This window comes from Rhinolophus sinicus, chromosome 3 (assembly GCF_057876585.1).
Source record: "Rhinolophus sinicus isolate RSI-liver-muscle chromosome 3, RSI-T2T, whole genome shotgun sequence".
NCBI classification, from domain to species: domain Eukaryota; kingdom Metazoa; phylum Chordata; class Mammalia; order Chiroptera; family Rhinolophidae; genus Rhinolophus; species Rhinolophus sinicus.
The window spans coordinates 169971811-169996168 of record NC_142503.1 but is presented as its reverse complement, the minus strand read 5'-3'; the positions used below and the strand labels follow the sequence as shown (position 1 = coordinate 169996168).

General features: G+C 39.0%; 1 protein-coding gene across 3 annotated transcripts in view; it reads left to right on the top strand.

Moving 5' to 3' along the window:
- The window catches only part of PPP2R5E (protein phosphatase 2 regulatory subunit B'epsilon), a 132971-nt gene that overhangs the window by 22152 nt on the left and 86461 nt on the right, over window positions 1-24358 (top strand). The window lies entirely within an intron of this gene.

The following is a 24358-nucleotide window of genomic DNA, read 5'->3' as shown; positions in this document are numbered from 1 at the left end:
TTTAGCTCACCATTCTGTGTTTTGGCAATTTGGGCTGGTTTCAGCTGTGTGATGGTTCTGGCCTCTGCTGGCCTCACTCTTGCACCTGCAGTCAGCTGGCAGTTGATGGTCTCAGTCACGTATCTGATGGTTGACTTGACTGACTGTTGGTTGGCTGTGGCTGCAGAGGTTTCTGGGCTGTGTGAGTCTTATCCAATAGCTCAGCCCGGGCTTCTCCACATCGTGGTTTGTGGGGTTCTCTAGAGCAGTAAGAGAGGGCAAGCACAAATGCTTAAGTACTACTTTTCAAATGTCTGCTTTACAATATGTTTGCTATTATCTCATCGGTTAAAGCAAGGTACAAGACCAGCTGAAATTCTAAGGGTGAAGAAAACACCTCTTTGTTGGAGGAGCTTTACAATTATACTGAAATGGCATGATTACAAAATGTGGACATTTTTGCAATCTGTCACAGATATTCTGAGGACTCCAAATCTTGGTCCAATGGATATTGTCTCTATTTTCACAGGTATCTAGAATCCAACTACTTCTCATTACCTCCCTGCGACCCTCTAGGCCAAACCACTATCATCCTTGCTCCTAACAGGTTCCCTGCTTCCACCCTTGCCCCCTGTGCAATATGCAGCAGCCAGAGCAAATTTTTATTAAAAATGGTCAGATCATGTCCCTTCTGTGTTCAAAACCTTCCACTGGTTTCTGATCTCATTAAGAATAAAATATGAATTCCCTACCGAGGCTACAAGACTTTACATGATATGGCCCTTTCTCTGGCCCCATATCACTCTCTTCGTCTCTCATCCTATTCCAGCTACACTTCCCTCCTTGCTGTTTCTCAAGTACACTAAAGGGGCTCCTTCCTCAGGGCTTTGCATTTGCTGTTTTTTTTAATGTTTTTTTGGGGGGAGCGGTTAGGAAGGGCACAGGGCTTTATTGGGGAACAGTGTGTACTTCCAGGATTTTTTCCAAGTCAGGTTGTTGTCCTTTCAGTCTTAGTTGTGGAGGGTGCACCTCAGCTCCAGGTCCAGTTGCCGTTGTTAGTTGCAGGGGGCGTAGCCCACCATCTCTTGTGGGAATCAAACCGCAACCTTGTGGTTGAGAGGATGCACTCCAACCAACCGAGCCATCCGGGAGCTCAGCGGCAGCTCAGCTCAAAGTGCTGTGTTCAATCTTAGTTGCAGGGGGCGCAGCCCACTTTCCCTTGCCGGAGTCGAGGGATTGAACCGGCATCCTTGTGGTTGAGAGCCCACTGGCCCATGTGGGAATCAAACTGGCAGCCTTCAGAGTTAGGAGCGCGGAGCTCCAACTGCCTGAGCTACTGGGTCGGTCCCCCATTTGCTGTTTTCTTGCCCGATATTCAGCATGGCTCCCTCCTTCACTTCCTGTAGGTATCCGAGAGGCGTTCATTGATATCCCTACGTAAACTAATGTTCATTCCTTTCAGTCTCTGGCTTGCTTGATTTCACTGCATAGCACTTATCACCACCTGACACTTGTTTATTTTCTGTCCCTCTAATTAGAATGTAAGCTCCATGAGGGCAGCAACTTTGAGTGTTTATCCCCAGTGCCTAGAACAGTGCCTGGTGCAGGGATATATACTCCCTACGCCTCAGTGGAATAATAACTGTTAAATGAAATTCATTAGCTGGTCTTAGTGGTGGCTCTTTCCTAGAGCTGGTGAGGCCTGTGTCCCATCATTGCTGGGCTAGAGGCAACCTAGTTCCTTCCCTGATGCTCTGCTGGACTAGTGTAATGATATTTAATGAAGCATCGATCCTCTTCCCCTTAAAAAATATATAAGCAATTTTAACTTGATGAATTTGGATCATTTTTCTTTATGAATACCTATCTTCATGGATTTAGAAATATAATCATTCTATTATATGCTGATGGTTTCCAAAAATGCATAAATACACACATGTATGTTTTTTGCAGAGTGGTACACAGAGCAAACACTCTAGGCTAGACATGGAGGCTCAGGTATTTGTTGTCGTGTTATTACCTTCTTCTTGTACTCTTGAGATTCCTTCACTTCCCCAAGTCTCTTTTTTTTTAGACCTCTGTTCCAAATTGCTCAGGCCCCACTGGGCCACGCTTCCTGTGTGTGTTAGCTATCCCAGGCATAGAGTTGCTGTCCTTCAAGTATCATTTGTCTCTCAAATGGCTTTCTTATAGCTACTTCTCAGGCTTTGAATCTGAATTCTTTCAGTCACGGTTTTCTATTTGCAGGTATGTGTTTGTAATATATAGTCCAACCTCTAATTTGGAATATGAGACCTGACCTGAATGAGCAGGAGGAAGGGCATCCTGGCTAAATCTCTGAATCACAGAATATTTAAAAATAAAGGCAATTATATGCTTTTAAAATTACAGCGCATGTGATAGACTAAGATATAACTGGGACACAGTCAGCTGTGTGGAAATATTTACAGTTCACAACAGGCCTACAAAATAAGCTAAACGTTTTAAGTAGCAAAATCTGTGTAAGTCTGTTACTTGACCCAGAATTTGAAGGCAAATTCAAAGAACCTAAGGAATTGGTATTCCTTGAAATCTTTGATTGGAAAAAGTGATTGATTTTTATATTAAATTCTCCCCGTTTGTGGACCTGAAAATGTGCAGGTGCAGATTGACTTGTACTCGATTAGAATCACGTTCTGTAAGTTTCTAACGGAAGTACAGAAGAGGAAGAGCTGAGACATGAGGCTTCACTGCCCCGCCTCCTTCCTTCCTGGCCAGTCAGGTCATCCTCTTTGGAAACATTTCCCATCCCAGAACATGTGTGGATACAGGTTCATGTTTGTTGCCCCAAAGCTGGTTAAGTTAGAAAGCTAGGAGGTGAAACAAGGGGGGATTTAGGTAATTCAGTGGAGAAAGTGCTGGTAAATGACGGCAGGGATGTCGTTCTGTTTTGGAACCAGCTGCTTTTGATGGTAAGGGGCAGGGCTGACATGCTCTTTGGAGGCAGACAGCCTACGGTTTTGGTCTAGTTTTGGCCATTTACTATTTGAGGGACTTTAAGTTATTTGACCTCTCTATATCACAGTTTCCTTTGTGATAAAAAAGGGGGTCTGGTAGTGCCTGTATCTTAGATTTCTTGTAAGGAGTAAATGAAGTTATGTATGTCAAAGCCTTAGTGCTATAAAAGGTACGTAGTATATGCTCAGGAAATGTTAGGTAATATATACAGAAGGTATACTTTCTCAAGAATTTAGAAAGATGAGGACACTAGAAGAGTAAATGGGCACTGGCGCACACAGTCTTACGCTTATGTGACGTTTTGGCCCCTCTGAAAGTATTCAATAGGTGCAGTTAGTTTTTCAGAGGATGAGGGTGACAGGCTGAGGGGAAGGGGTTGCCATAGTACTCACAGGTCTGCAGCTATGGTGGGTAGTGAGTGGGATGGTTTGGTGAGGGATGGACAGGGCCTCTCACATGTGCACAGTGGCTCCAAAACAGGACTGTGAGGTGTGTGGGGAGGGAAGAGAACTTAGTGGGGGTGGGGAGTGAGCTACAGAGCCTGGAGAAAACATTGGTATGTACAGCAGTGTGTTGAGGACAAGGGTGGGAGGGTGGCGGGGGGGGGGGGGGGGAGGGGGCAGGTGGAATGAAAGGCTTGCAGGCTTCAATCTGGCAATTTCATTTGATTCCAAAGGCAACCAGGAGCTGCTCAAGCTAGGCCTCTGCAAAGGGGGATGATACAACAAAGGCTCTGGAAGGATAGAATTCTTCCAGTTGGTGTAGGACAGAACTCTAGGATAATGCTCAAATCTATCCACTCAAGTACCCCTAGGCATAATAGAATTAAAAATGACCCTTGCCAAAGTCCTGAGTTTCTTTGAAGTCTTATTTTTTGCTTTAGAAATTCAGAGATTTCATAATATATTCACTTCTTTTCATTCTAAAAATTGGTGTTCGTAGTAAAGTTAATGGCTCCAGGGAGATGTGCCATGTTTATCCTGTAGCGATTAATCCAGGAGCCAGGTAGTTACCAAGTAGAGTATTTGGACTGCCAGGACAGAGGGCTTTAGAAGTGGCTTCCTGCTCACAGCTGGCAGGCAAGCAGAAGGCTGTGCCCCTCGTTACTCTTCTTCCAGCATTGTAGCCCCCAAATTCTTCCTGTAAGACATTTGGGGAGTTTTTGAAGGCCCGTTGACAGTCCTTTAGTGCTCACTGTTTTCCCACCTTTTCTTTCTCATTCTGTGGCCTAAAATACCCAACCTTTTTTCTTACTGCTTTTTGTTTAAACAAATTGTTGTTGAGATATAATTCACATGCCATAGAATTCTCCCATTTAAAGTGTTCAATTCAGTATATTCACAGAGTTGTGCAACTGTTACCACTGTCTAATTCTAGAATCTTTTTGTTCCTCCTAAAAGAAACTCTGTGCTTATTATGGTTCATTCCTCATTCTTCTTACCCCCACCCCTGACACCTTTAGCCCCAGGCAACCACTAATCTTTCTGTCCCTGTAGAATTGCCTATCTGGACATTTCATATAAGTGGAGCCATACCATATGTGGTCCTTTGACTGACTTCTTTCACTGAGCATAATGTTTTCAAGGTTCATCAGTATTGTGGCATGTATCATCAGTGCTTCATTCCTTTTCACTGTTAAATAATATTCCATTGTTCCACATTTTATTTATTCATCAGTTGGTGAACATTTGGGTTGCTTCCACTTTTTGACTGTTATGAATAATGCTACTTTGTTTTTGTGTGGATATGTTTTAAGTTTTCTTGGGTAAATACTGCAGGAGTGGAATTGCTGGGTCATGGTAACTCTGTTTAACTTTTTGAGGAATTGCCAAACTGTTTTCCAAAGCAGCTATACCATTGTGCTTTCCCACTAGCAATGTATAAAGATGTGATTTCTCTACATCTTTGCCAACACTCGTTATTTTTTTGCCTTTTTTATTATAGCCACCCTATTGGGTATCATTTGTGTTTCCCTGATGGCTCAGGATGATGAGCATCTTTTCATGTGCTTATTGACCATTTGTGTATCTTTGGAGAAATGTCTGTTCAAATCATTTTCCTGTTTTTGCTTTATCTTTTTGTTGAGTTGCAATAGTTCTTTTTATATTTTGAGTACAAGTCTCTTATCAGATACGTGATTTGTAAATATTTCCTCCCATTCAGTGGGTTGTCTTTTCACTTTCTTGATAGTGTCCTTTGAAGAAGAAAAGTCCTTTTATCGTGATAAAGGTCCTATTTATCTATTTTTTATTTTATTGTTTGTGCTTTTCTTACTGCTTTTTAATCCTTAGCTATTCTGCAGAATATTGGGCTAGGGATGAGAGAACCTGGGGTTTAGTCAGTTTTGTCACTAATGAGCTACTACTTGACAGTGAGCAGGTCACTGTCTGCTCTGCCTGCACCGTGTATCTTCCACGAAAGATCTTTTCCTAAAAACGCCAAACTGATCATGTCACTTCACTCTTCTCAAATGTCCACTGGTTTCCTATTGTCCACAAAGAATTAGCTCCAAACACTTAAGTTTGGCATTTAAAGCTCTCCCACAAGCTGGAGCTGGCCTGTTCTATTTCTTTAGCACATCTTCTTTAGATGTGCTGAATGTCTCACCAATGTCTAAACTTCTGCAGAATATCTCACCCACATCTCAATTGTTCATACACTTTTCCTGCTTCATTATTATGCATGTGTTTTTACTCTGCATGTGTTTTCTTGACTAAGTGCCTTCCTCATACCCTACTCCTTTTTAAGTAGTAAACTTCCTACTTAGCCTTTCAGGATCTAGGGCAAATGTTCATTTTTGTGTCTGTGCAGTACCTGGCACATAGTACATGCTTAATAAACATTTGTTGAATGAATGAAGATATGAAAGAAAGAAATACTAAATATTCTTTTTTTTAAAAAGATTTTATTGGGGAAGGGGAACAGGACTTTATTGGGGAACAGGGTGTACTTCCGGGACTTTTTTCCAAGTCAAGTTGTTGTCCTTTCAATCTTAGTTGTGGAGGGTGCTGTTCAGCTTCAAGTTGTTGTCCCTTCAGTCTTAGTTGTGGAGGGCGCAGCTCAGCTCCAGGTCCAGTTGCCGTTGCCACCATCCCTTGCGGGAGTTGAACCGGCAACCTTGTGGTTGAGAAGATGCGCTCCAACCAACTGAGCCATCCGAGAGCTCAGTGGCAGCTCAGCTCAAGGTGCCGTGTTCAATCTTAGTTGCAGGGGGTGGAACCCACCATCCCTTGCGGGACTGGAGGAATTGAACTGGCAGCCTTGTGGTTGAGAGCCCACTGGCCCATGTGGGAATCGAACCGGCAGCCTTCGGAGTTAGGAGCATGGAGCTCCAACCACCTGAGCCACCGGGCTGGCCCAATACTATATATTCTTGAAAGCCTTGCTTAACTTTTTATGTAAAGTTATTTCCTTTCTTGGATTCCTAGAGTGTATACTTTTAAATATCTGTTATAATACGCCCACCATGTTTTGTAATTTATTTGTAATATCTTTCTCTCCCAACCAGTGATACCCTGGGAGGCTGGTGTTCTGTTCTCTGTGTTCCCAGTCTAGTTTCTGCACATGTAGTAGAGTACTATAAGGTAATCAGCAAATGTTGGCTGTGAATGGATAGATTTCTCTGGAGAACTCTGTAAAGCGAAAGAAGGGCTGCATCTGGTATAGATTGTGGTTTTCAGCTTTCATAAACCAGTTTAGATTAAGATTGTAGAGTATGTGCAGAAGCATGTGAGGAGTTAAACCCTCAGAGAAGATATTTTCCAGCTTGCAGTCCAGACTTTGACAGAGACTGGAGACAGGCTGGCTCTGAGAACACAGCTTCCCTTGCTGGGTCTTTTGCCTATGGGGAAGGAGTGGGGAGAGCCAAGTGTGAATGGCAAAGAGCTGAGCAATGAACAGGTTGTTATTATTACTGTTCCATAATACCCATGGTCAATGTTAATGTAGTTACTACCGAGTTTAATTATCTTTTTAACCTTAGAGGTGTAAAGCTGCTTTTGACATCTTTGGAAACTTCCTTGGGGGTTACCAGATTATGAAATTCTACTAATGCTGTAAGATTTCTTCCAGCTCTAAGATTTCATGTTTCAAGACTTTGTCTGCCATGAAATATTTCTTGATTACTTTAGTCCTCAGTGATCTCTGTCTTCTTAACCTAAGTCATGCCGCCATATTCATGTGTACTGCATCATTCATTCATTCAGCAAGCATTGTACTAAGGAACTTGCTACATGCTGGAGTGACCAATATGACTAAATTAGAGTTAATGTAATAGTTTATTGAACACATATTTTATGCTGTGCCTTGAGGATAAAGTGTGAATAAAACAGGCAAGGCAAACAGGTTGTAGCTTTTCGTGGCTGTTGGTTTTGCCTCCCCAAATCGACTGTAAGCTATGCTTTTTTTGTGTGTGTTTCATTCTGCCAATCATTTTAATACGCCAAATAAATAGTTCTCAGGAATAACTTGATTGACTTCTTTAATGGGGTATTTTGATTGCCAAGAAAAATTCAGCTTGCCAAGAAAACATGAGGGCTGTTTGGAGAATGAGAACTTTGAAGTTCATAATCTACACAATATGCGCTGGTCTTCCAGGTGGTTGGTTATTCAGATGGTATGGTAGGAATAATCTGTACCTGTGGATGCTTTTTCATTTGGAGGAAAAATTTGGAAGTAAGCTGAGAGTTATTCAGAACCTGTCATACTCCCTAGCTCTTTAAATAGATTTCATTTCTGAATAATGAACTTATGTATTTAAATCTTGGACTCAGGATACTGGCATGTGATTTTGGTACTGCATGCTTCATCAGACTTTCAAAGTTTTTCTCTTTTTTGCTTTTAAAACTAGGGCTATGCCACTCCTTAGTAAAGCAGAATTGTTTGTTTGTTTGAGTTAATTGGGGTTTTTCCCAAATAGTTTTGCCCACATTGTGCTATCTGAACATTTTTAGTAAGGGCTTTCAGAGCCCTCAGGCAATTCTCATAGTTTCATACCTAAGGAGGAGAAAGACTACGATTTTCAGATGTGAAACTCATTAAACTACGTAGTACATTAAAACGCTTTGAGGGAAGGATAGTAGTAGTGAGTATTAAAACAGAACATCTTTGGGGTGGCCGATTAACTCAGTTGGTTAGAGTGTGGTGCTAATAATACCAAGGTTGCTGGTTCGATCCCTGCATGGGCCACTGTGAGCTGCACACTTCTTTAAAAAAATATATATATATTTGCTATAATTAAACAACATTTTTTGAAACAGCTATCTCCCTTGCAACATTTAAAATGTGATTTGAGTGTACTGGTTTTTGCCCTTGCTACTTTCATCGTCACCTCCTAGTTCAGGAACAGTTGTTTTCAAACTTCAGTGTGCATAAGAATCAGCTAACGAATTGGTTCCAGTTGTCGATTCTCATCTGCACTCCCCAGTGGTTCTGCTCAGTAGGTCTCGCCTGGGAATGTGCAGGCCAGATGGTTTGGATGCTGTGAGACACAGACCGGACACTGATTTGGAAGCTTCACAGTGTTCCTTTCTAACCTCTTTTCTTAGCTTTCCCCAACATACGCCATCTGTCCTGGTCCCAGCCTGCTGCCCCACACCCTATGTTCTTGGATGGTCTCAGTGCCTTTGCTCTATTCCTTCCCCCCAAGATGGAAATGAATCTCCTGTGTCCTTAGGCCTCAGCTCAAGAGATTGGCTTCTTCAGAGGGTGCCTTCCTCTAAACTCCTTTGTATATATGGTAGTTTTTAAAAAAAATTGCCAATATTAGGAGCTACTCATAAAAACCTGGATTTCTAACAAACTGGCCCAATATTCTTTCATGATAACTATTGGTTTGAGCTGATTAGCAGCATTTGTTACTTTATAGTTTGCAAGTCTCTCACCTATTCCTGTTGCTCCTTAATTCTGGACAAGGGTAATTTGTTGTTTATTTTTATATTTGTGCTGCTACCTTGTTTTCATTGAGCTGGTTTTACTCAAGCTTTCCCTTTCTGGTTGGCTCTTGTGGTATATTGAGTATGTAATTCTTGATTTATGGTCCGTATTGCTCACTGGGCCATTCCCATATTTTGGCCTGCCTTCTGATATATCTTTCAGGGCTCCCCTGCACAGCTTCACAAGTTGTACACCACATAACAGTGTGTGCTGGCCCTCTGCCTTTTAATGTAAGAAATAGACCTTTTCTCTCAATAAGTTTTTAAGTGCCTTGAAAGTAGGGATAATTTAAGTTTTGGTGTTTTCCATAGCACAATATTCAACTTATTTCTTCTCATTTTTTAAAATCAATTTCATATAACAGAAAAATATTTTATTTAGAAAAAAACTATACTAACAGAAATGATTTAAGATTAGCCACAGAGTGTTAAATTTGATGAGTGTTCTTTTTTAATTTTTAGAGTTCTTTTTCCATCCGTACTTCATTTACATTATAATTTAGTAAATTTGTGACAAGTAATATTTTAACAGCCGTTAAAATTAAAGTACTATTGATTGAATATTGTCTTATGGAATATACAGTTGCTAAAGGAGATTTTGAGGTAAGGATTTCAGTTAGAAGCCTTGAGCTAAGTTTTTCTGAATCTTGTCCCCCCAAAAGAAAAAAGGTACAAATTATTCATATGTGAATAGTTGAATGTGGTTTAGGTCTTTTTCTATAAAGGAGAAAAAGAAACTTTTTCAAAGCTACAAGTCATGAATTTATTATTATAGAAAATACAGATGAACATGACAGAAGGAGGTGAAAATCATCCCTACTCTCAGCTCCAGAGATGATTACTACCATTTCAAACATTCTGGTGTGAATTCTTCAGGCTTTTTGGGGGGAGAAGTGGCAGATGAGGTGATGGTGGTGGCTGTTATTTGTATGGGCTCATGGTCCTGAAAGTAATTCTGAATTTATTTGTTAAGAAAACAACAAGAAAAATTTTTTTGAGGTGCTGATTCTGTCTTATTCTAGTGTTGTTAACTAATCTGCTAAACGTTTAACAGGTCATCACTATGAGTAATTTATATTAATTTGCCTTTTAATCAGGTCAAATTGAGTAATTATCTCATCCAATTAGTGTATCTCCTAGTCAGCTCAGTGCTTGTTGAACCACAACCCTGAAAAGACTATAAAGCAGTGTGACTAGAATATTAGGTAATATGTGCTTCTGTTTCAATAAACTATGTCTGTTTTGGGAACCACTGACTATTTTTTTAATATTGAAAACTGAGCCAGAACATTTTTTCTTGTAGTTTGGGGAAGGAGAGTGTACGTGTTCAGTTTCTCTGCATTTTGGAGAGTGATGATTTGTGAGACAACGCTTACATTTATCCTGTTCCCTTCTCATCTTGCTGGTCTTCCAGGCAGAAAGAATCCACATAACTGCTGGCTAGCGCTGGTACAGAGATTTTTTATGTTCTTGGAAGGAGTATAGTGTAGTGGAAGGGAACAAGCCTTGGGGATTTGCTGCTTTCTACCTGTGTGTGACCTTAACTTCTTTGAGTCACAGTTAGCTCATCTATAAAATGGGAATAAACCTAAACTTAAGAGATTAATTTGATGGATAAATGGGACAACCACTTTGTCATCAAATCTCCAGTCCCACCCTGTTTTGTTCCCCACTTCCTGTTTCCTGTCCATGCCCTACCAGAAACATGGCTCTTCCGTGATGGCCAACAGGCATGAATCCTCTTGAACTTCCTGTCCTGTCTCTCATCTTGTAGGCATCCATATGTTTTCCCTCTTATTTCAATGCAGAAGGTGTTCTTCCTCCTGTTCAGTCAAGTCATTTTCCTGTCTGTCCTGGATTTAGCTCTGCTGTTTCTAGTCTTGCTCTGTTGGTCATCCTGCTATTATCCTGGCTCTCCTCTTCCTCCTCCTTTTCTTCTTGGTGAACTCCTACTGATCTGTGTAGCTCAGAAGTCACCTGGCCTCGGGGAAGTGCCCCTCCTCTGTACTCTCACAGCATCCCCAGCGCTCTTACGGCAAGCACTCTTCTCATAGTGGCGGTAGGGGTTTATTTGCCTGGTTTCCCACACTACAAGGTAAGCTCCCTGAGGGTCCAACTGTATCTTTTTTGCCTTGTGTAGGGCCTGTGTGAATGAGAGGGTCGAGTGGTGAATGAATAGCTCTCAAAAAAATTTTTTTTTTCCTTTTTAGGAGCAGTTTCCAAAGTGGATTAAAGCTCTGGACTCTGGAGCCAGACAGCTTAAGTTCATACCGCAGCACAGCCACTTAAACCCTGTTTCCCCGAAAATAAGACCTAGCCAGACAATCAGCTCTAATGCGTCTTTTGGAGCAAAAATTAATATAAGACCGGGTATTACATTAATTATAATATATTATATAAGACCCGATCTTATTTTACTTTTATTAATTTTTGCTCCAAAAGATGCATTAGAGCTGATTGTCTAGCTAGGTCTTATTTTTCGGGAAAACACGGTATTAAGCCATGTGCCCTTTGGCAGAGTGCCTCAGTCTCTGCTTCTCTCAAATGGGGCTAATATAGTACTTATCTTGCAGGGTTGTTGAGAGAATTAAATGAGCTAGCAGATGAATAGTGCTACGACCATTGTGGCACACAGTGAGTACTCACTAAGAATTAGCTATTGATTATTATTACTATAACTATATTTCATGAGCTCTCAGGTGCCTTCTTCTGAGAATTTTCTGATATTCTACTGATAATTTTGATTTTATAAAATCTCAACATGGTAATATTTATCCTTCGTATGGATGGTATATGATTATTTTAGAAGTGTTTTCATTACATCATGTTTCTTTGGTCCTCATAGCAAGTGAGGGAGGAAGGAGGATGAGTATTATCACCCTCATTATTTACATAAGGGAGGTTATGTGTGGTCGGAGGCAGGGCCAGCACTTTCTGCCTCTAACTCCAGTGTCCTCTACTTTATACTATGTTGATGGTTCCATTTAAAAAAAAGAACAAAACCCCAAACTTAAAAAAAGTAATTTTAGACTTAAAGTCGTCATAGAATTCAAACTCCTTCCCCTAATATTAGCAATTTACATAACCATCATCTCCATTTTTTTATTGAGTATGGTTAAGTTTTGAATATCTCACTGCCATCTTTTTTAGAAAACAGCTTTATTGAGACATAATTTGCATGCCATGCAGTTCATCTTTTTAAAGTGTACAATTCATTAGTTTTCATATTCACAGATTTCTGTAACCATAACCATAGTCTATTTTTAGATCATTTTTATCACCTCTAAAAGAAACTCCATGCCCATTGGCAGTCCCTCTCATTCCTCTCCCTACCTCTTCCTCCCAGCCCCAGACAACTACTAATCTACTTTCTATCTTTTTTGATTTGCCTATTTTGGAAATTTCAGTAAAATTTTCACCATTTGTGTATCTTGTTAGCATTTTCCATGCAGACTCCAGAGCTACCCTACCAGAGTTTAAATCCTGGCTCTCTACCTTACAAGAGTCTGACATGCACTTGTTATTTAATTTGTCTCTGCCTTGGTTTCCTACTTTATAAAGTGGGGGATAATAATAGTATCTACATATAGGGTTGTAGAATTAAATGAGTTAACATGTGGAAAGAACTTAAAATTGTATCTGTCTCCAATAAGTGTTCTATAAATTTAGCTGCTCTTATGCTAGGATCTGTCATATTTCTAATTAATTCATTTTGTAGTTTTCCAAATTGGTTTTATTTATTATTCCTGTGTTGTTAACAGCTAATCTTATAAGTGCATAAAAATTATTCAGGTCAGTTTTCATATTGTGTCCTAAATTCTGAGTTTAGAATTTAGTCATTGTAAATTATTTCCTGTCACAAAGACTTAGTTGGTGAAAAGAAACTGCAGCATTTGGCAGTGTAATTATACATCTTCATTTGGCAACTTGGTGTATTTATTTGAATGAGAGATGATGCACCCATCTGATTTAAAAAGTAAAAGTAAATCTAGGGCATTGATTTCTGAAAGTCAAGTTTTACTTTCACCAAAGTAAGTTTGGTTCTTGAGAGTTGCATTCGAAACTAATTTTTTGAAACCCATTTATTTCTCATAGACTTCCAAGATCAAAGAGGAGATATATTCCTATAAGAAAAATTCAGTGCCCAAAACATATCCTCCACCACCGCCTTCATAGGTGGGAACACACTGAGGCTCAATTTAAATGATCTGTAGGATAGTAAAATGAAGCGTGAGAAATGTCTGTTTAAAATAATTATCACTGTCAAAATAATTTTCAACATAAATGCGAATCAAATCTAGATTAGGACATATGAGAGGGATTGTGAAATACTAGATAAGACACTGGAGACACTGGACTAGGAACCAGAAGTTCCGGGACCAGAACTTGCCACTACTAGTCAGCTGAACGACCCGGAGCGGGCCACTTGTGGTCTTTGCGCTACAATTTCCTCATCTGTAAAATGAGACAGTGGGACCTGAATAGGTGGTCTCTTGGGCCTTATCCAGAACGGAAATTACTGGCTTTGTTTCTCATAACAACAAACAAGATGCTACCAAACATTGATTAATTCTCTGTGCATTAGTCAGGGAAGGATGTGGAAGAGAAATCTCTACATTTGTGGTTTTATCGCTCTTTTTCTCATTCTTATTATTACTGCCCAGCCCTTTTAGTTTCACAGTGAGGTGGCTGTTTTCTGATTTGTATTTTTGCATTTCTGCTATGTGTATTCGTCTCCTTTGCAGGCAGCTCTGACATGTAATACGTTCAAAATCTTGTTAAGGTTTTAGTTGCAGATGCTCTGGTTGGGCAGTGGATTGGAGCTCAGGACTAAAATCAGCTTTCCCCCTGTGGTGATGGAAACGGAAGCTGGTATGTCCTGTGTTCCAGTGTGTCCTGAGCCCATTTTTGAGTAATTGAATTTCTTAAAAATTGCCTATGAAGTAAATGCTTGTATATAAATGATTTTTGTGACTAAGTTTGATCTTAAATTTGGAATTGTAGTTATATAGGGGAAAAACATATTGGTACCTGACACACAATACATTTTCACTTAAGATTGCAAATATTTACTTTAAAGAGCCATTCTGTTTGTAACTAGGCAGTTGTATATTTCATATTCTCTGCCAGTGGTTCCAAGTTGTGGGCTCTGAAAGCTGGAGAGGTATATGAAGTTACTGTAAGAGGTTCAGTTGTCTGTATGAACCACTGAGCTGCAAACTAAGTAAATAATAGGCCAGGGGCATAAATGTATTAGTGTTTTTCAAATATATATAGGTGTTTGTCAAACTAAAGCACAGATTTATTTAACATCATGTGCTGAATTCATAAAAACCATTTGTCATTTATTTTCTTTAATGATATCAATGATACAATTACTAGCATGTAAAAATCCAAGAGCACTTTAAAAACCTTCCAAAGGTTCATATACACAAAACATGGAATACATTCTTTGAAACCATGTCAGGAACTTAGTGAAATGGTCAGAAGATCCACCTGATATTATACATTTATTTAGAAGCATTAAGTAGTTTCTATTTTCAGCAAAACTTAAGGAATTTGAGCAATCTTTGCTGTTTCACTTAATAAAACCACATTATTTGTCTCTTTAATGGATTTAGGGTATTGGGTCTCAAGACAAAATGACATTCCGGAAAACCCTCAAGAATTAAAAAGCTAACTGAGCAGCAGCGGTAGCCATGTGTCACTCAAGACTGAGTGCTGCTCAGCTGCCTGCCCGGGTCGCCACTGCTACCCGCAGCATGCCTAGGCCCTCCTTTCCCCAACAGAGGTCCCAAAGTGAAAAGCTGATCTATTTGGAAGTAAGGAGGGAGATGAATTTAGAAGACACCACCAGGCTCTGTCCAAAGGAACAAAGAAAAAGGGAACAAACATCTCAGCAATCAAAACCCCAGGCAGGACCAAATTTGGGGCTTTTGGAGCTCCTTCTGCAGCTCTTTAAAAAGAAAAAGGGGGATGCAACTGGTGAAGATTTCTGTAGTCCTTGGGGAGGGCAGGTGGTGACATCAAAGCTTTACCGTTTCCAGGTTCAGTGGATCAGAATACAGGGAAAAACTAATGAGAAGCCCTCAGTGGATCCTTCACCCATCAAACAAGATTTCTTCAGAAACCGACTTGCTCTTGCAAATGACCTTGACCAAGGAATAGCTGTGTAAAACATACTTAAAGTTGTATTGTCAAGTGGTAAGATGAGGATAAAAAGCTTCTGTATATCTTTCTAGGAAATATCCATGTATTTTGGTGTATAACTCCTGAGGAAAACTAATACAAATACATATGAAACTAAATCAACATACAGACAAGACATTGAAGAGATGAAGATTAGTTTATAGTTGAGAGCTGGCTTTTCGAACCTCAACACTAGGGAAAAGGGAAACGAAGACTTCTTAAAGCAATGCAGAAAAATATGATAAATTTGGAGGAAAGTAAACGTTGGTAAGAACATAAAAAAAGCTATCGAGCTTATAAGGAAATTTCATTTCTGGTAAAATGACTATTTTGTTGACTGAATTGGCATTATATTTAAAATAAGACATAAAGTACAGAAATTGAATTCAGTTATTGCCAAAAGTTCATCAAATGTATTATAATATCTTCTAAGTGAATAAGAAAATGAGATTTATTGATATTTGTGACAAAAAGAAAATTGAACAGTGGAAAAGTGTGATACCAGGTGATACCACTAACCTGTGTTTCTGGCCATAGAAGGAGCAGGGTTCTGTGACAGCTTGCAGTGATCATTGACTTATCATTCCAGTTTTTGGGTAAACTTTGAGCAGGTTCATATGTTTATACCCACTTACTTACCGTGTTAGTTACCTTTGAAGGAGGAAGGAGTGTGGGTTTTCCAGAGATGGTGATTGTCAAGAAAGAAAAGGATTATGGCTTTTTGATGTGAAGCTAAGTTTTATGAAATCTCATGGAGCCAGTCTTTACATCCAGGTTCTAATTGAATAAAGACCTTCAAGGTTATTTTTTTCACATTGTTGTTTCAAAGAAAAGGAAATGGATCGGTCCTGTGGTTCTGGTGGTTGGAGCACCATGCTCCTAATGCCGAGGTCGCCGGCTCAATTCCCACATGGGCCAGTGAGCTGCGCCCTCTACAGCTAAGATTGTGAACAACAGCTCTCCCTGGAGCTGGGTGGGCTGCCATGAGTGGCCTGAAGCCATTGTGAATGGCTGGTAGCCAGCGAGAGCTGCCCTGAGCTGCTGTGAGCGGCTGACTGATGACTGGTGACTGACTGCCTCAGCCGGGAGGAACGCAAGGCTCATAATACCAGCCTGGGCCAGGGAGCTGTGTCCTACACAACTAGACTGAGAAACAACGGCTTGAACCAGAGTGGGGAAAGGGAGGAGGAAGAAGGAGGAAAAAGAAAAGAAAAAAAAAAAGACAACGAAAGGAAATACTACCACACTCATATTTACGCAGTTCTATATAAAATGTTTAGAAATGGTATCATATGGGTGTTGTATATTTGTGATAACTGCCTGAATAAAGTTAAAATGTCATAGAAAAATGGGGAAACTTAAGCAGGAAGAAATATTGTATATTTTTAGCCATCTAGAAAGTTCCATTTAAAAGTAGTTAAACTGTCTAGAGCTGGGGACTGAGGGAGGGTGCTAGGGTGGTTTAAAGGCCATAGCTATTATGGTGAGTGCCTGACATTTTGTTTTGAAGCGTGTCTGCTTGTTTATTTTAGAACCAGAAAAATTTCTTGGAAAACTGCCTTTTTTACTGTGCACCCAGATAAAATAGTTTGTTATTCCAAATCTAGAATTGAGATTTTAACTTTTATTAATTGCTAGGTCTGTCAGTCTTTCAGATGTTTGACTTCTTTGGTTGTTCATTCAGGATTTAAGTAGGAGAATAAAAGCCACATCAGTACTTTGATCATTTATATCAATAAATTGAAAAGGAAAATTAGAATCATTTAAATTTGATTGCATATGATCAGATTCTGCTAAATTAAACATTTATTAAAATAAACATCTTACTAAATTAAACTACTTCTGGGTATGTTCTTGGTTGTTGATTGGTTATGGCTCAAGAGGGGAAGTGAGTGAAGTTTCTACCTCTTTGAAGTTGGTTTGGCAAATGGAATTAAGCCTTATGTGACTCGCTTGAAGGCTCAGTATTTTCAGCATAATGTTGGTGGACAGGTGGTGAACACCAATACATCTCAATGTATGATGCGGAATTACCCACAAAGCTTGATTTATAGGAAAAGTGACATTTGCAAAAGAAAGATTTTAAGCCTTAAAGTAGAAAAATGAAGACAGCCGAAGTCTAATTTTAAGTCTGTGTCTTGAAAATTATTGTTAATGGCTTAGAAAAATAATACTTGTTGAAAAAATGAAAACAAATTGGTGTATATATTCTTTTAGACTTTTTTCTTTGTCTACATCTACCTATGTTTACTTATAAACATAGACATGTTTACTTTTACAAAAATGAGACCCTACTCTCTCTCTGTATGTATTTCTTTGTACATTTATTTCCTACTTAAAAGTTTGTCACATTGTTGCTTTTTAAAAAAAATGGCTGAACAGGCTTCCAAGATGTGAATATACAGTAATTTATTTACAACCGTTTCCTTATGGTAACATTTGTAGTGTTTCCAGTTTGTTGCTGTTGTGTACAATACTATGGGAACTGCTTAATACATATCTCTCCTTGTGCATAGGTGAGTGTGTCTGTAGGATAGATTCCTAGAAGTAGAATTCTGAGTAAAATATAAAACATTTGGTAGATGCTGCCAAATTGCATTATAAGTAGCAATTTACATTCTTAGCAAGGGTCTCTGAGAATAACCTATTTTCCCACAGTCCCTGAGTGTTCTCAAGCCTGTTAATTTTTGCTAATTATGTGGGTCAGAAAGTAATATCTTATTTTTATTTTACAACTTTATTTAAAATAATAATAAAATCTGAGTTTATAAGTTGGGACATCATGACTTCTGAATAGTTGACCATCTTTATGGTTAATCTGGTAAAGCAAAATGTTTACAAACTAAAATAAAATAGTTACTTAGGTAGGAAGCCTTACTTAAGCCACCGTAGTTGAAGGAGCCTGTCACGTGAAGCTCGGCTGGTTTGTATCTGTAGAGAACTTCATTATATCATTTTACCCTGGTAGTATCAGAAATTTCATCAGAAATACTTCTTACCATGTGTGTAAAGGCGACTGCTTGAGTCCATTGACAGCCTGGATACAGAGTAAGATGTCTTCGATTTGGCTGTGGTCGCAACTTTTTTCAGGTGCCTTGGCTCCGTATCAGTGATTCTCAACCAGGGGCATTTTTGTCCGCCACAGGATACTTGCCAGTGTCTGGAGACTTTTTTGGTTGTTACAACTCTGGTGGGGAGGGGAAGGAAGAGGTTACTCTTGGCATCTAGTGGGTAGGGAAGCCAAGGATACCCCTAAAGATCTTACAATTCACAGAACATCTGCCGACAATAAAGAGTTATCTGGCCCAAAATATCGAGATTGCTGAGGGTGGGAAACCCAGCTCTACACAAAGAAGTTGGGCTGTTCAGCCTTACAACTATCTGATTACCTTTAATTAAACCAATTCTGCCTCATTTCTTGCACCTACATGCCAGGCCTATCTTTGGTATATCAGGTGACAATGGCTAACCTTGGCTTCCTTTGGGGACTTTGTTGTTAGAATTGCTACCTTTTTTTCATGTTTTGCTCTGAGTTAGAGACGGGCAGAAGTAGGTAGAGCTTGGCAAAGTAAAGCCTGGTATAAAGACTCAGCTTCCCAGTTGGTAATTTCTGTCATGGAAGAATTGACTATCATTATTTTGCTAGTGAATACCTTTCCACTCAAATGGAAAAGTAAAACAAACACCCTCTTCCCTCACAAACAAACAAACACCCAACCAAAGAACACTAAAAACCCAACAGACACAAACGAAACACCTAGTGAACAAGGTGAATGTAAAGTAATTATCTTTATTTCACATTTCAAGTTTGTACTTGACCTGGGCTAGCCTAAAAGAAAACTAACTGGTATGACTGTCCTGAGTGCATTTCCAATGAAGAGGCTGGGAGAGTCCAAAAGAATGTTTTGAGTCATCAGATCCTTTTAAAATGTCAGATTCTTTCCATGGGGTTAATTTAAACCTGTGTGACCCTTTAAAATTTTTCACAGGAAGCCTCAGAGCCATAATAGCACAGAATACTTACTGCTTGTTTTGTGCATGTGTTTCTAAAGGGTACCTTTATATTTGACCAAATTTCTTGTATTATCAACGCTCATGTAAGAGAAAAACAGATAAGAATTTTTGGGTACTTACAGGAAAGAATAGCTGCTTGGGGCAGAAAGTCTCATGAAGTAAGTTTCCTTTTGAATAAGAAGGAAGTTTTTTCATTGGAAAATAAAGTAAATAAGGCTAAGCATATGAAGTTTATGTCAAGGTGTAAAATTTAATATGCTGTTTATTTAAGATCTACCTGTAATTCTTGTTCAGAGGTAGTAAGATGTAAGTCAGGTGACTGAAGAACAGAGAGTGATTGGGTTTCTTTTATGACCACAGAGTAGAAAGGTTCTGGGCTATTCCAGGTGCAAGGGAATGGGAAGTTTTTCCCTTTGTTTCTCACTGTCCCCTCTATTTATTTCATTGTCCCAGTTTAGTGCTCCCCAATAACAATATGATGAAAAGCACAATGTGAGCCATATATGTAAATTTTAAATTTTCTAGATTTTAAAAAAGTCAAAAGAAACATGAAGTTAATTTTATAATGCTTTAACTTAATATTATATAAAATATTTCAATATGTAACATAAAAGATGAGGTATTTTACATTTTTTTCATATTAAATCTTTGAAATTTCATGTGTATTTTATATTTACAGCACATCTTGCTTAGGACTGGTCATTTCAAATGCTCAATAGCCACATGTGGGCTAGTGGCTGCCATAGTGGACAGCTTGGATAGCACAGTTCTTTCCCCCACCCCGACTCCAGCATTATTGAAGTATGATTGATTGAAGTAAAATTGTGTATATCTAAAGTGTACAATGTGATGTTTTGATATATGTATGCATTGTGAAATTACCATAATCAAACTAATTAACATACCCTTCACCTCACATAGTTAACATTTTTTTTTCTTTTTGTTGATGAGAACACTTGAGATCTTTCTTAGCAAAATTCAAGTATGCATTATTTTTAAATATAGTCAGCATATTATACATTAAGTCTCCATAGCTGAGAATTTGTTCTCTTTGACCAACATCTCCCCATTTCCCCACCCTCTTGACCACATAGTCTTAACTAGACTGCTTCTATCCTGCAAAAATTTTACTACGTATTAGTTACAGGACAGTCAGACAAAAATGATCATATACTAACACATGGAACTTAAGGAAAAAAGAAAGACTTTGTAATTAGTAACCTCAACTGTTCTTGTTTAAGATACTCAAAGTATGTCATGTTTCAGCATTGTGGTTGATGGCATAAATTGGCCCAAATTTCATTGTGTTTGTGGCTGTGCATATATATATATATATATACATACATATATATGTGTGTGTGTGTGTGTGTGTGTGTGTGTGTATGTACCAATTTTTCCAGTGACATGTATTTAAAAACTGGCAGGCAGTTGAGAAAAGTGTCATTCAGTGGGAGAAAAAAAATGACTTACTTGAATTGAATGTTAACATACTCAGGAAGCTTGTAGATAATTGAAATTCGGAATTACGACATTTGGTGACTAATGTTGAGTGTGGAGCTATATTAACCCATGAAGAAGAAAATAAGCTCTACGTTCATTAAGACTTTACAGATAGAAAATAGGACTAAGTTGGATTTCAACTTACACTTCAGTAAAGGAAACTGAGTTTTGAGACGAATATAGTTTAGATTGGGTGAGGGTATGTAAGAGTCAGTGACTCTTTAAAAGTGAGTCAACACTATTTTATGCTCATTTTTACTTTGCAAATATTCTGCAGTGAGCCTGCACCATTTTTATAATAAAAAATAAACTCCACCCCCAAAGTTAAAGAAAAAAGAAGCACAAAGCCAAAAACCCAAAAGTACACAAAAGTGAAGAGGTTTGAAGACCTGGATTCTAATCTGGTTCTGTCATTAATCGTGTATATGATTTAGGGCAAGTCAGTTAATGTCTCTGCATCTCCATTTCTTCATCTATGAAGCCAGGAATTAAAGTCGATTAGATTCTTTTGGTCTTTTTGATCATATAATACCATAATTTCATGATAATTTTCGTGAGAGACTGTGAAATTTTTAGGAGGAATATATAGCTTGAAGAGAGTATAGGAGCGTTTCCTGAAATCATGCACTAAATGAATATTTATTAAGTGCCTGCTAAGTGCCAAACAGTATCCTTTAGCCCTAAAATATTTGGAAGAAATTGTCCTAAGATGGGAGGTGGGGATGAGATGGGGTTGGAAAGAGTTAAGCAAAAAGATGAGAATGAGTAATAGAAATAAAGTGAGTATGTACATTGTACTGTATAATTTAAAAGGTGTTTCTCTGTTTATTATCTCTCTAATATCATTTAATATTTTGGAGACATGAGGGAGAATATAAAGAAGTAGTTGAAACCATGTGAAAGACAAGGAAGAGGAAATTATTAACAAAACCTTGAGAATACTGTAATAAAGCAATATTTGAGATAATACAAGAAAAGAGTATTTGGACTGAATTTAAGAAAAATTGAGAAAAGATGATTGTGTTGTGATGACCGATGTGAGGATGGAACCCTGAAATTAAGTGTTGTTGAATTTTAGAAATACCAGGAAGGATTCTTTGATGTAGTAAATATGAAGAAGTTGAGTGTATTACTGGGTTTATAAAGATGTTTTGAAAGCTGAGCAACCAATTTGTGAAGTAGGAAGGATTAAAATTACAAATTTATTAAGACCCTCAAAACATAGATGTACCTCCCCTTGGCTTATGTAGGAGTCTCTGAAATGCTTTTCCGAAGCCATTGGAGTGATTTTCAAATGCCCACATCATGGGCCCCTACTCTGTCCATTTATCCGCATGTCCACTGTGCTTCCCGTCTGCTTTTTTAACTATTTTCAAGCTCCTTGTCTTCTCCAAATGACTTACCTGAAGAAGAAGAACATCTGTTGCTCTGGAGAAAGACCAAACAGAAATGTAAAAAAGAGAGGCAGGATAAAGTGTTTTAATTTCCAAGCCTGATTTCCAGGTGGAATATAACACTTCCTCGTATTTTAAAATATTTTAAGAACTTGACCTAATATTTATTTTCACTTTCAAATAATGTGTTTAGTTCGTGGCTTTATGGAAACTGAGGCAATGTTTTAAAGTACTAGGATACTGGTTTTGTATTCCTTTCTGGACAAATAACTTCCTCTGATTCTTCCAAAGGTAGAAAATGTGCTTCTGAAGGGCTTGGGTACAGGTGTGGCTTTACGGGCAGCTGTATTTAAAATACATCATTGGGCCAGCCCGGTGGCTCAGGCGGTTAGAGCTCTGTGCTCCTAACAACGAAGGCTGCGGGTTCGATTCCCACATGGGCCAGTGGGCTCTCAACCACAAGGTTGCCAGTTCAATTCCTCGAGTCCCGCAAGGGATGGTGGGCTGTGCCCTCTGCAACTAGAAAACGGCAACTGGACCTGGAGCTGAGCTGCGCCCTCCACAACTAAGACTGAAAGGACAACAACTTGAAGCTGAACAGCACCCTCCACAACTAAGAGGACAACAACTTGACTTGGAAAAAAAGTCCTGGAAGTACACACTGTTCCCCAATAAAGTCCTGTTCCCCTTCCCCAATAAAATCTTTAAAAAAACAACCAACGTTATTTGTTATAGACACAAATGGGTTTGAGATAGCTGAGCTCCATTCATGTTATGTGCTGACCTCATAGGTGCTACAAATATAACTAAATATAATTTCAAGAGGACAGATATTGTGTCATGTAATCTAGTTAAGGGCAGTAAGTACAAGCCAGGGGCCCTTGCAGTTCAAAAGAAGGGAGAGATCACATCAGGCTGAGAGAGCCATCAGGAAAGGTTTCATGAAAGAAGTGACATTTGAGAAGGATCTCTTAAGGACAGATGGAGATAAAGGCTAGAGGGGGAAGGGGCATTTGATGTGGCAAAATGGGTGGTGGTGGTGTGGCTTGCTTGGGTCTTCAGCTAAATCACAGATAATTTGGCTGGGCTTAGAGTTTATATGGGATTGTGGGGGAGGAGGAGGCAGGAAAGAGTAGGATAAGGAAGAAAATGGGAGGGAGGGCAATGATGGAGTACTGTGGATCTCATGGTTTTTTTGCAGTTTTGTATTCTGATACACTCCAAACTGGTGTTGTTCAACACTTTGTGATGAGAATTTGCAGTGTGTAATTTAGTATACATCTCAAAATAAGAATACTGGAATATGTATATAATAGATCTTTATGTATGACTGTGTGTGTGTGTGTGAGAGAGAGAGAGAGAGAGAGAGAGAGAGAGAGAGAGAGAGAGAGAGAAAGGAAGAGGAGGAATTGTTAGAGGGCAAGGGGGAGAAAGGTAAAAGGAGAGGTGAGAAGAGAAAAATGAAAAGGGGAGTTGGAGAGAGTAAAACTAGAACTACATGTAATTAGGGCACATTTTTTAGAGGAAATGCCTTTTGGGGGGATTATCCATGACAAATGTCTGTTAATATATGTACAACCACACAGACTGCAACAAATTAATTCTAAGTTTTACTAAAAATGAAACCACCTGTAGATTTGTTTTTCTACCTTGAAAAAAGCTAAGAAAAGGGCATTCACATTTCATAGTTCATACATGTTGCCAGTATGTTTTTCTTTGAATACCACAGCAATACCAGCTCTTCTGTGAATCAGAAAGATATCAGGCCCAAATTCCACAAAAGGAATTGATGCTTCTTTTGGATAGAACATTGACTTGTGTAAAAACAAGGCTGGTGAAAAAGCTACTTAAAGAAATGAACTGTTGAGTTTGTATATAATAATTACTTCAGGAGAAAGGCTGTTTTTTCCCTTCTCTTAAAGTGCTGAAAAGTTATTTATTTATTTATTTATTTATTTATTTATTTATTTATTTATTTATTTATTTATTTATTGGGGAAGGGGAACAGGACTTTATTGGGGAACAGTGTGTACTTCCAGGACTTTTTTCCAAGTCAAGTTGTCCTTTCAATCTTAGTTGTGGAGGGTGCCGTTCAGCTTCCAGTTGTCCTTTCAGTTTTAGTTGTGGAGGACGCAGCTCAGCTCCAGGTCCAGTTGCTGTTTCCTAGTTGCAGGGGGCACAGCCCACCATCCCTTGCAGGAGTCGAACCGGCAACCTTGTGGTTGAGAGGACACGCTCCAACCAACTGAGCCATCCGGGAGGCAGCTCAGCTCAAGGTGCCGTGTTCAATCTTAGTTGCAGGGGGCGGAACCTACCATCCCTTGGCGGGAGTCGAGGAATTGAATCGGCAAC